Genomic DNA, 11,918 nt, shown 5'->3' with positions numbered 1-11,918 from the left:
ACTACTTTATTGCATTGATTTATTTCAATTTTTTTTTTTTTGTTGTGGTGTCTGTAAGATTTTCTACGTATATTATCACGTCATCTGCAAATTGTGATAGTTTAACTTCTACTTTCCCAAATTGGGTTCCTTTTATAGCTTTTTCTTGCCTGATTTCTCTAGCTAGGATTTTAATACCATGTTGAATAATGGTGATGAAAGTGGACATTCCTATCTTATCCTAGATCTTGGAGGAAATGCTTTTAGTCTTTTACCATATAATGTTGCCTATGCGTTTGTCATAAATGGCCTTTATTACGTTTAGGTATATCCCATCTATGCCCAGTTTCCTGAAAGATTTTATATTATCAAATGCTTGCGTTGATAATATCATATGATTTTTATCTATACTGATTTTCAGATTTTGAACCATTCCTGTGTCCCTGTAATAAATTGTAATAAATTGATCATGATGTATGAGTCTTTTGATGTATTGTTGAAATCACTTGCTAATTTTTTGTTGTGTTTTTTTGCATTTGTGCTCATCAGGGAAAATGGCCATCAACTCTCTTTTTCTGTGATGTCTTTGTCAGGTTTTGGTGTCAGAGTGATGCTGTCCTTATAAAAGGTGTTTGGAAGCATTTCCTCTTTCACCCCCCATTTTTTTTTTTTGTGAAGATTTTGAGATGGATAGGTATTAATTTATCTTGGACAATTAGGTTGAAATCACTGTCTATACCTGGACTTTTCTTTTTAGGAGACTTTAATTACTGTTTGAATTTTCTTGCTTTGATCTGCTCAGGTTTTCTATTTCTTCCATTCAGTCTCAGAGTGTAGTAGATTTTTAAGAATTTTCCCATTTCATCTAGGACCTTACCCTAAGATATTCATCCCAAACTACATTAAATTTTATGTTCACATCAAAATATATATATTAAAATGTAAAATTGTTTTAGAGTAATCCATAAAAACTCTAATCATTCCACACTGAGGTATATCCAGACAATGAAATACTACTCAACAATAACAGAATGTACTGCTGATTTACATGACAACACAAGTGGATCTCAATTGCATTTTTTTCTATGTGAAAGATATCAGACTTCAACAGTTATATATGGTATGAGTCGACTGACGTGGCATTGTGCGAAACATGCAGGGATGGGAAAAAGATGAATGTTAGGAGTGGTTGTTTGCAAAACGCAGGTGAGAATTTGGGGGGGATTGTTGAACTGGTCTATATTTCTATTGTGATTGTGGTTACCTGGCTGTATGAGTTTGTCAAAACTCACAGCATGCCACACTAAAAGGAATGAATTTTTCTGTATATAAATTGCACCTATTACAAAAATGAAAAAGAAATGTCTATGGTAGAAACATTTTTTTCCTGAATAATTTATGCTTTCAAAGCCCATGTGTTATAACCATTTGCTTTCCCTGTTCTGAATATAAGCACTGTCAGCATGTATGGTGCATGCCTGTTTAAGAAGAAATGAAGGACAAATTATAGATTTATATAGTCCCAACTGTTGTCTAAAAGTAGAAGTCATTAAAAGCTATTTGACTAATAGCAGCTTGAAAAAAATCTAGATTCATGCTAGAGTCTTACACTGCTGAGTGGCTTGATTCCAGGTAAAGTGATTGATTGCATTACTGAGGAACACATGTTTTACTGGTCTACCTATAAATTACCTTTAGCTCCAGGGCTACAGTAATAGGTTTTCATTTCAGAACATTTTCCTCCATTTAAAATTCCATGATTTTTTCAGTCTGATCCTATGCCCATTTCTATCTTGTTCATTTGTGGAAATGATTTCAGTTTTGTCTTATTCCGTAGAAAACTACCATCAGATAGAAGTGCCTATAATGCCGGTAGTAACTATCGTGAATGACTGATTTCTGAGGGAACTAAAAAGAATGTTGAGGTCTTTCTTGGCACATTCTCATTTCAGGGGGAAAGGTCGATAATTCAAGACAAATTCTATTTCATATCTCTATCAGGGGTCACAAAATGTCAGTCTTACTCATATATTGAAAAAGTCTCTCTATTTTATTATATTAAGGGAGGAAAAATTCTTACATATAGATATGACCTTTAGCATTTGAGATTAGTTCATTTAAATATACACATGGTAATTATTAAACTAAGAGATAGTTTGCCTCCTAAACAATAAGGCTTCTTCCTCTATTTCTTTTTTATAAAATTTCTACCATCACACATGCCCAACAGCCTTTAGCTGTTTGAAGGAGGAAGTGTTTTTGAAATGACATTGACAAACATGTACTATGTAGGGAGGGGATTCAATTATCTCCCCCAGGTCATTGAACGCTAAGGTGGCTCTTTTGTCACAAGCTCCGTTTCCTTCAGTTGCTCCCACAACATATGTCCTTCTTTTTTCCTCTTATCACAGCCTCCATCTTCCTTCCACAGTCTTATTCATAGACACATAAAGCAATTTCCTTTATGCAGATCTTGATTTGTTATCAGAAATCAATATTTTAAAGACGCTTTTCTTCATGGATTACTATCATTTCAAAATCAAAATATTTTGCACTTGCTGAAAGCTCACAGAAATATTCCGTGCATGAGCTGACAGGAAAGTGTAATCAAATTGTCAAGCAACTGCTCTGACTGTGGCAAAGTGAGAATGTTAGATTACATGTGTCAGCCTGTGAAGATAACGGCTGCGCAGTGAGCAGCCCTCAGAAGGCTTGAAGGGAAGTTTATCGCCATAAACTGTAACCTAGTGTAGACAGTAGTGCCACCTCAGCATTCCTTCCTTTGCATCAGGAATGCTTGATGAGCAATAAAGTGTCTCCATTGAACTATTCGGAAGGCATTCTGAAAATTCCCAGCAAAGTGTGTTCCCTCAATTAATTTGTGCTAATCTGCGAGCTGGGGTTAAAAGACCAATGGTATTGAGTGGATAATATTGGTCCATATTTCTTGCCCATCTTTCTTGCACTGGATCTAATAGCATTAATATATTCATTTCACCTGAGTGACTATTTTTGCAAGAGGGCAAATTCTCTTTAGCTAAAATGGATAAAATCCTTCATGTTGTAGACTGTTTTCTTGGGTATTGAAAGATTTATTGCCAATCTTGTCTTTTCTATTTTTTTTTTTTTTTGTCTCTGGTCACTGCAACAGACCCTTAAGGTTCTTCAACACTTTCTCTTCCTCCCTTGGCGATTTGCAACCTCTAGCAAGGGCTCCCAAGGATATCCATTATTCAGTGCCTCTGTGCGCTGCTGCTAACTCCACTGCCTAATCACTCAGCAACCACCGTGTCTTCTCCCCCAGAGGCAGGAGAAGGCTGTGGAGTTTGAGGTCAGTGTGTGAAGGCTTCTTTACTCTTTTATCCATCTTGGCAGTCAGATATTTTAAGGTGCAGTATTTATTATTCAGTTGTCAACCAGGGTGATTTCTGAGACTGATGTTGTGGTACACTATTTGCTATTAATAAATAATGTTTTGTAATGTTCCTTATTTATTAAGTTAAATATTATTTTACTCAAGTGTATCATTTGATATTTTCTTTTTTTCCCTCTTTCAAAGTTTTTTTTTTTATTTCTTCCATTTTGTTCTCTGAATGTATTCCTACATGTTGGACCCAATATTCTAAATGCCTATCAGTGATACTCAGTTTGGAACTTTGGGCAGCAACATTAGCTCTTCCTGTTCCTTCTGGTGCTTTATTATTGCCTATTTCAATACCCTGAGAGGGACCTTAGCCATCTGGGAATTGATGCAGCAACACGGAGCATTAAACTTCCTCTCAGGAAGCAGCAAGGTTTTGTAAGGCAAGTTTTTAAAAGCAAATCCTATAGATTTCCTCATGGTAAGATTTGGATTTGCACATCATCATCAATTATTATTATAATTAATTACTAGAACATGGTCTGTGAGTAATCTCAGCTCCTGAAAGTGAAACTGACCCTGGAAAACTCTAGGACTTATGATTTGGGTATATTCTCTCCCATCCCCATGTTCTCCCCTAACAGTCCTCTAGCCCTGAGGCAACATGAAAATCTTGGGGGAACAGGTGATAATCTTTTCAGTATCTGGTTTTCATTTTTAAAAATAAGAGAGTCTGTGAAGAGCTTGATGACTTGTTCAGGATAGGGTCTAAGACAGTAAATAACCTAACACATGATATGTGCCCAACACAATTTTGTGAATTTTCAAATATTTACAATGTAGAAGAAGGTTACCCACTAACTCTCAATTATATTTAAGAATGACATTCTATTTAACAATTGTTAGGTAAGGAATAGCATGTCATTCTTACATAAAAAAAATAATATTATTCGAGGACATCAAATGACTGAACAGCCAACCTGGACCATATTTCATCCTTGTTTTTCTAACCTTCTTCAAAGTAATCTGTACAGTACAGCATGCTGACACTCGTGCTTCTGAAGATGGGTAACAGGACATCCTGCTACTGTTTTACGTGTCCAAAGCCAGTAATAGGTCCACCCATAATATTTATGGTTTCTAGGTAGAGTCGTGCATAGAAGTCTCTGTGGGGATCTTGGACCCTCTGGTGCCGAAGTAGCTAGAATCTGGATTGCTGGCTAGTGTGTGGGCAGCACAGAACATCAACACCAACAATCAATTATCTGCCGCCTTGCCTTGTCTGCCTTGTGTATTCCGGGGTATTTTGTCTTTGTCTGCCCAATGTCTGAGATCTCCAAGCTGGTATTCACAGTCCTCTTATAATCTTCACAATGCTTGGCATAAGGCTATAGACATGACAATAATAATGATCAAATAGCAATCCTTTCATTTTATAACTGTATAACAATTTCGATTTTATAAAACTCCTTGAGTCTTTACTTTGGAGACACATATTAGATATAGACACAAAATAACTACATTTAAAGAGAATGATACATGACTTAGAAGATGCACCCCCTGCAATTGAAATCCATTGTTTTCAATGATGCCTTACTGAGGCCTCTCTTTACTTAACAAGGCAGTATCACCTTCTTCTGGGTTTAAAAATCATTAGTCTCTATTTTTTCGATGCCCCCTAATAAAGTTTCCTATAGCTATTTTTTTTTTTTTAGCAATTCACACATTCTATATATTGTTGTTTGTTCTTGATTCCTTTTCTGGATTGTGAGATGTTAGGGCAAAAGGAGTCTTGCTCTCCTTTCTGCACTATCTGTGCACTACATAAAGACTTATTTTTTGCAAGTATACAATAAATTTTGTTTGAGTTGAAAGCTGGGAAACAGAAAATGTAATTAAATGTACTTTTGGATGGAAGTAAGTATTGCACACATAAATTGTTTTTTTATAATCTGTAGACCCTGAAACCATATCTTCAAAAATATAGTATTGTATAGCCATTGGTACTGTCATACAAATAATATCTTTGCTAAACAGTGGTTTTACCCTTAATAAAAAGCTTGTTTAATTATACATCAGAGATCTATGACTTCATTGATAAGACTCTGATACTGGGAAAAACTGACATGTGAAGGGACTCTAAACTTTTAAGAGTAAAAACCTGCATTGCCTGTTGTAAGAGTTCATGCAACCTTTACACATAAAATCAAAGTAATCAAATTCTCTAGTGTGTTCAAGGTTTTTAATCTATAAGATTAAAATAGAGGAAATTGAGAGGGAAAAAGGATCAGGGAAAAGAAGAATTTCAAAATATGAAGTCCCAATCAAATTCTGAAATCAACTATCCCTTCATGGGCACCTGCCCAAATACGAAGAGCCCTAACCATATCCACCAAGATCCAAGAGCAAAGCTGCCAGGAGAACGAATCTGAGGCATTTTCTGGCAGGGAATATAAGCAAGCGGTTGGGCAGTGTCCAGAGGTATGAGAGAGGAGGAAAAAAACAAAGTTCAAAACGACCGCCCACGTCAGTCCCACCAGAGTGTCAAGACAGTGGCTGCTGCCATCATTTCTCAGCCATCATTTCTCAAAAGTTGGATCTCTTTGCCTGCCAAAGTGTTAAAGCTACAAAAGCGAGCAAAGACCAGGAGATGTGTCAGCCCATGTGACTTCCAGTTTCTTTCCCCTTTCAACATTGCCAGAACATCCCTCCTTCTTCCCAGCAGCCCCCTGATTCGGAAGTCAGGTTCCAGGCTTGCTCAGAACTGTAATGCAAGGAGCCAGAACCATCCTGTGGCTCAGAAATGACATGGAATCTGGAATTCTTGCCTCTTTGTTCTGCCTGCTGGCCTGGCCATCTCAATGCCTCCTGTGACAACTCTAGCCAGATTACCTTGATAAAATAACTGAATAATGTAAAAACAAAACTTATAAATTTTTAAATGGAAGTTGGTAAAAGTTTCCCTCTTCAAATTGAAATTTAAAAATAAATTAGAATTATGCTTGCAGGCTCTGCATCACCTTTCATCTGAGCTATTGTTCTTTAGGGGAAGTTATTTAGGATTGAGGAAAGGAGTGGAGTAATAGCTATGCAATATTACAAAACTACGTGAACTTATAACTGCAGTAATACAATAGGAGTAGCTTTTAACCTCAATGATAAATTAGGAAATTTCTTGTCCCATGTTAGGACTTTCACCTTACACTACACAATCCCCTTCTGCCTTTCCACTCATTGTTCTTTTAAAAATATTTAACTGTAGGACCTCGCCTGGTGGCACAGTGGTTGAGCACTGGGCTGAGAAGCTGCCCGCAGCCTCTGCAGCACCGGTTTGATCCTCGGCTGCCGGCAAGAGTCCTGCATGGCACACAGACCTCTCCTGCAGTGCCCGCTGCTCCTCTCAGCAGTGTATTTTGTCAGTCTGCCTGTTCTGTTCCCCGCTCTGGCTCTGGTGAATTCTCTCACCCTCCCGAGCTTCTGACTGTACCCAGTGCTTATATAAATAAATAAATTTAAAAAAATTAACTCTACCTCTTAGACGATGATTGAATTGCGGTTATTTTTTTCTATATCTCCTGCATTAACTAATATCAAAACCATACAATATGATCTCATAGCTACCAGTAGAGGAATTTTAAGTTAGAAGCAGGGAGGCAAATGATGTTCATGGGAATCTTAATTACTAAAATATCACTTGGTTAAATGATTCACTCCCTGAGGGGGTCTTGAAATTCAGAAAACTGTATCTCCTTGTATTATTTTCTTTAAACATCACTTTGCTCTTCTCAGCTACTCCTGTACTTTTCCTCTTCTTTCTGCCAGTTATGACTACATCTCTCTTGAAAAGATGAGCCTGCTGGGAGTTACTTATCAGTTATTTTTTTCCTTAGGCACAGAATGAAAACAGGCTGAACAATTAGAAACTACAAACTGTCTTGCAAACTGGGAATAGTATTGAGTAGCGATGGTGCTAAGTCTTGCTAGTACAAGGTGAGTCATAGAATTATGAGAGCATTTCTTACTCTGTTTCTGTTCTTGGGAAAGCCTGGTCAAAGTGTGCTGTCAAATATGCTCTACAAACAATGATAAAAATGGGTATTTATTTTCATTCAAATCTTAAAAATCCTGCCACTTTTCCCTGTTCATTCTAATCTCAAATCCAATGATCATTCTCAAGTTTATTCTCTTTAACCTCTTGATACTACTTTGGACACTTTTTTCTTTTCCTTAAATCAAGCTCCTTTTTACTTCAGGACCTTTAAATACACTTGCGCCTTTTAGCCAAGAATGTTCTTCTATTTTTTTTAATCCATCCTCTCTCTTTCTCTCTCTCTCTCTCATCTGTATATTGTCTATTTTCAAGACCTAATGTAAATATTACTTCCTTTTCTTGAAGAGGTATTAAAAAGCTAAGGGGCCAGAGAAATATTAATAGTAAAATAATACAAAATTAATATTTACTAAGAATTGGGATTGTCAAGTTAAAAATTTAGGAAACACTTATAATGGTAAGGCATGTTTATTTAGCAGCAAAGAATTGTAATTTGGGGTACATATTTAGGTAGAAAATGCAAATAGTGTCCCAACATGGGGAAATAAAAAGGGTCAAGTTTTTTTGTTAGTTTTTAAATGGGAAGAAGAGAGGAAGATGAAGTAAGGTAAATGATGAAAGCAAAAAGTGAACTAGTGTTGACAAAATATTTTTTGGTGATACATAATTGGTTTCTCATTTTATCCTCCAGCAAAGTCCTTAGTCATCAGTCTGAGGGAAGTGGTTGACCTCTCAAACCATTGTTTGCTAGCTGGTTTCTTAAAACAATTGCTTTTAGCCCAGTCCAAAGGTCATGGGCTCAGGTCAAACAAGACAGGTAAAATAATGCAGTTTCTCAGCAATGCTTGCTGAGCTCCATTTTAAAAATGGCTCCTTCAATGTCAACTTCTCACTGCATGAACAAAACTGAGCAAAAAGATACTTGGACTGCTATGTGTCCACTTTCTACTTGTGAATCCCTCTTCTCTCCCAAGTACAGCTGGCTCTGCCTCTGTTACTCACTTTCTATCCCCTGTTTCTCAACTGCCTCAGTCCCTTCTAGAAAACCCAACCACTCTGGTGTGTTGGTTCTGATTGAAGTAGAACAATAAAGACAGAGTTTATAGAACACATATTTACAGTGGGGTTTACAATATTTTCAATTTGGATGGAATCACTGCTTATTCCCCAAAGCCTGGTAGATGCTATTTCATCAATACAATCACCTATAACTCTTAAAGTAAAGTGGCCTCTGTCGGCTTATTCCATGTTAATTATATGAGGACTCTGTTATGGATTGGATGTTTGTGCTCCCATAAAAGTCAGGTGTTGAAAACTTAATCTCTAATTATGTGATATTTGAAAGTGGGACTAACTGGACTTAGATGAGATCATGAGAGTGGGATCCCATAATGGGACTAATTCCCTAAAAACAAAGAAGGAGAGACAAATGAGATTTTAATCTGTGTGTATGCTCTAAGAAAAACCCACAGGGGCACACAACCGGGGAGAGGGCGCTCATGGAGTAACTGACCATGTTTGATATCCTGATCTCAAGATTTTTAGCCTCCAGAATCATGAGAAATAATGTTGCTTGAAATCCCCCTCGGTAGGGTATTTCTTCCTAGAGTCCTGAACTAAGACAGACTCCTTAGAGATAATGGAACATGTGTTCAATAGGATCCAGGCAAAGGCTTAAAAAGCTGGCCATTTGGGGAGACCCTGCCTGGGAATGATTCCCTGGAGGCCAGGGCAGAGCAATTGTAGGCTTAGGCCAGTGTGGCTGGTATCCCAGGGTGCAGCAGCTGGAGGTCTGGCATTCAGCAGGGAGTTTTCCAGATCATAGCTGTGACTTGCTTCTCAGTGCAGGGATGTACAGCTCAAAATGGGGTGCTCACACCTGTAGTCGGTTGGGGTTAAGGTACCAAAGTGTGCCCTCCTGTATTGGTATTAGCATGGTTGTATAAGGTCACCAAAATGGCACATACCTGCATATTGTTCTGAAAATTTCCTGTCTCTTAGCCAGAACCTGTAAGAGTAGTAAGTGTGATTCTTTCACTGATGATTTGGGTACTTTTGGAACTGGTGTAACTGTGTTAGGACCTAGGACAAGAAGTCTGTGTGGGGACCCCGTAAGGTATTTCTCCACTCCCTGTAACTCTGATTCTTGTGGGCATATTTTCTGCTGGCCCTCAATGTGGGGGTTCCAGGGACTCATCCTCACTTTGTTAAAGTGAAGGGTTAGGGTGTTTGATGTGGGACATACATTACTTCCCCACTTCCCAAGGAAAAGTCCTAAACCCTTGGGATACCTAATTTGCACATGAATCCTGGGGTGGGGGAGCTTCCTTAGTAAGTTTTAATACTTCACTGAGGAAGCCCTGGCTTTTAGGTCATTTTCAATGTAAATTATTTCATATGTAATTGTAGATAATTTTGTATCTATGGGAGGAGAATAGTTCAGGTTCTTCCTATGCTGCTAACTTCAACCAGAACCATAGTTTTTATATGCGGCACCCACTTTCCCACAGAAAGTGGTGGGAGCAATACCTGACATATAATCATACTTATGATTATTATCAGGTATGCATAAATGAAATATAATTGATTTAAAATATTTTTCCATTGTACTTTTCTCTTTCTTATATAATTATTTCATTATTTTACATTAATAATGAATCAAGGCCTAAACTTGATTAAATTTTATAATGAATTTTTTTCACAAAGTAAAAATGTTAATTAATCAAAGAAATAATACTTGAATAAATTCAATTAAACTATTTATTTTTTTTTTTTTTTTTTTTTATTTTTTAAAGATTTATTTTTATTTATTTATTTATTTATACAAGCACTGGGTACAGTCAGAAGCGCGGGAGGGTGAGAGAATTCACCAGAGCCAGAGCAGGGAGCAGAGCAGGCAGAAGGACCGAAGTACACTGCTGAGGGGAGCAGCGGGAGGCAGGAGAGGTCTGTGCGCCATGTGGGACCCTCCTCTGGTGGCCGGGGAGCAGCCGGGGATCGAACTGGCGCTGCAGAGGCTGCGGGCAGCTTCGCAACCCAGCGCTCAACCGCTGCGCCACTGGGGAGGCCCCAATTAAACTATTTAAAGGGACACTACAACATTATAGTCAGAGAAATAAATTACATGATTATGCATGACTATCAAGAATATTTTTAATGAAATATTTTCAGAATTTCAATTGTAAAAGAAAATTAACATCCATTACCTCCTTTTTTACATTATACCATTTAGTTTTTCATATTTGAAAATATATATCTTTAAACATTTTTAATGCAGATAAAAATATTTCTTTTCTGAAAATGATTTTTTTGGATTTCATAGCTTATATAGTCCCTTTAAGTATTTTCATTTAGTTGATGATTATAGACATATGGTTTCCCATATTAATACACAAACTTTTGATTAAAGCTGGGAAGCTATAATACTCCCAAGATAAATCCAATAGTGCAAAAATATTAAGACCTCATTAAGCAATATAATGAGAACTTCTGAAATATGCATTGGAGAATCCCTATAATTCCTTTCCTCACTTTAAATATCTCTTTTGCATAGATAGTTAGCAAATGAATCAATGGTCATAAACAAGTCCTTTGGTAGCTTTCCTCAAAACATTTATTTTTCTCAAAAAATAATTTTGAACTTTTTAAAAGAATATTTTACTTATGTATTGCTACATGACAAATTATGCCAAAATTAATGGCTTAAAATAACATTTATATCTCATCATTCCTATGGGTCACGAATCCAGGCATGGCTTAGCTGAGTCCTTTAGTTCAAGGTCAGTTATGTCCTTGATTGAAATAAAGTTTTGCGACAGTTTGTGAGCCAGGATTTGGCTCCTGTTGACTGTTGAACTAAAACCTTAGTTCTTCATTCTCCCTTGGCCAGAGACTCACTTAATTTTTTAACACTTGAACTCTCCATAGGGCAGCTGAGGTTATGGTGGCTACTGTCCCTCAGTGAGTGAGCTGGAGAGTCAGAGAGCAAGATGGAGAAATAATCCAAGGTAGAAGCCATGTGTTCCTTTAACCTCACTTGGAGTTGACTTCCCATTACTGTCACTATGCATATTTGCCAAAGCAAGATATTTCTTTTTCGGGACCAATGATCACCAGCTGCCCAAGTGCCAAAAAATTATGCTTCTGAAATCCTTTGATGTCAATTCTGCAAACGGACAATCAAGCTGCCCTACCTGTCCCATTCACCACAGAAGCCCTTTTTAAAAGAAGATATTAAATGCAATTCATACTCCCAGGGACACCCAAATGCAGGAGCATGAATACAAAGAAAAAGGCATTTTTAGGCGGTGTTTTAGAGGATGCCTACAACAAAGAATATGTGACAAACCTATATCATTAACAACTTTCTCTAGTTGATTGCAACCATCTCTTTCTAGTTACAAAATCAAAAGCCTAAGAATTTTCCTTGAATTTTCTTTTTCTTCTTATATGCCATTCTACCCTGTGAGGTAAGCCTGTCAACCCTGCTTCAAAAATAAATGCAGGCTTTTTTAATTTCTCATGGTT

The 11,918-nt window shown here is 37.2% G+C and overlaps 1 non-coding gene across 1 annotated transcript; it reads right to left on the bottom strand.

The window, feature by feature from the left end:
- Nucleotides 1-11,488: 11,488 nt before the first annotated feature.
- LOC119237364 (U11 spliceosomal RNA) lies at nt 11,489-11,613 on the bottom strand. The gene has a single exon (XR_005123300.1). It is a non-coding gene; the product is annotated as a U11 spliceosomal RNA (small nuclear RNA).
- Nucleotides 11,614-11,918: the final 305 nt, after the last annotated feature.

The sequence above is a fragment of the Talpa occidentalis genome, unplaced genomic scaffold (genome assembly GCF_014898055.3).
Source record: "Talpa occidentalis isolate TD23 unplaced genomic scaffold, MPIMG_talOcc4v2.1 talOcc4.9, whole genome shotgun sequence".
Classification (NCBI taxonomy): domain Eukaryota; kingdom Metazoa; phylum Chordata; class Mammalia; order Eulipotyphla; family Talpidae; genus Talpa; species Talpa occidentalis.
The sequence above is the reverse complement of the archived record's forward strand: the minus strand, read 5'-3'. Positions and strand labels throughout refer to the sequence as shown.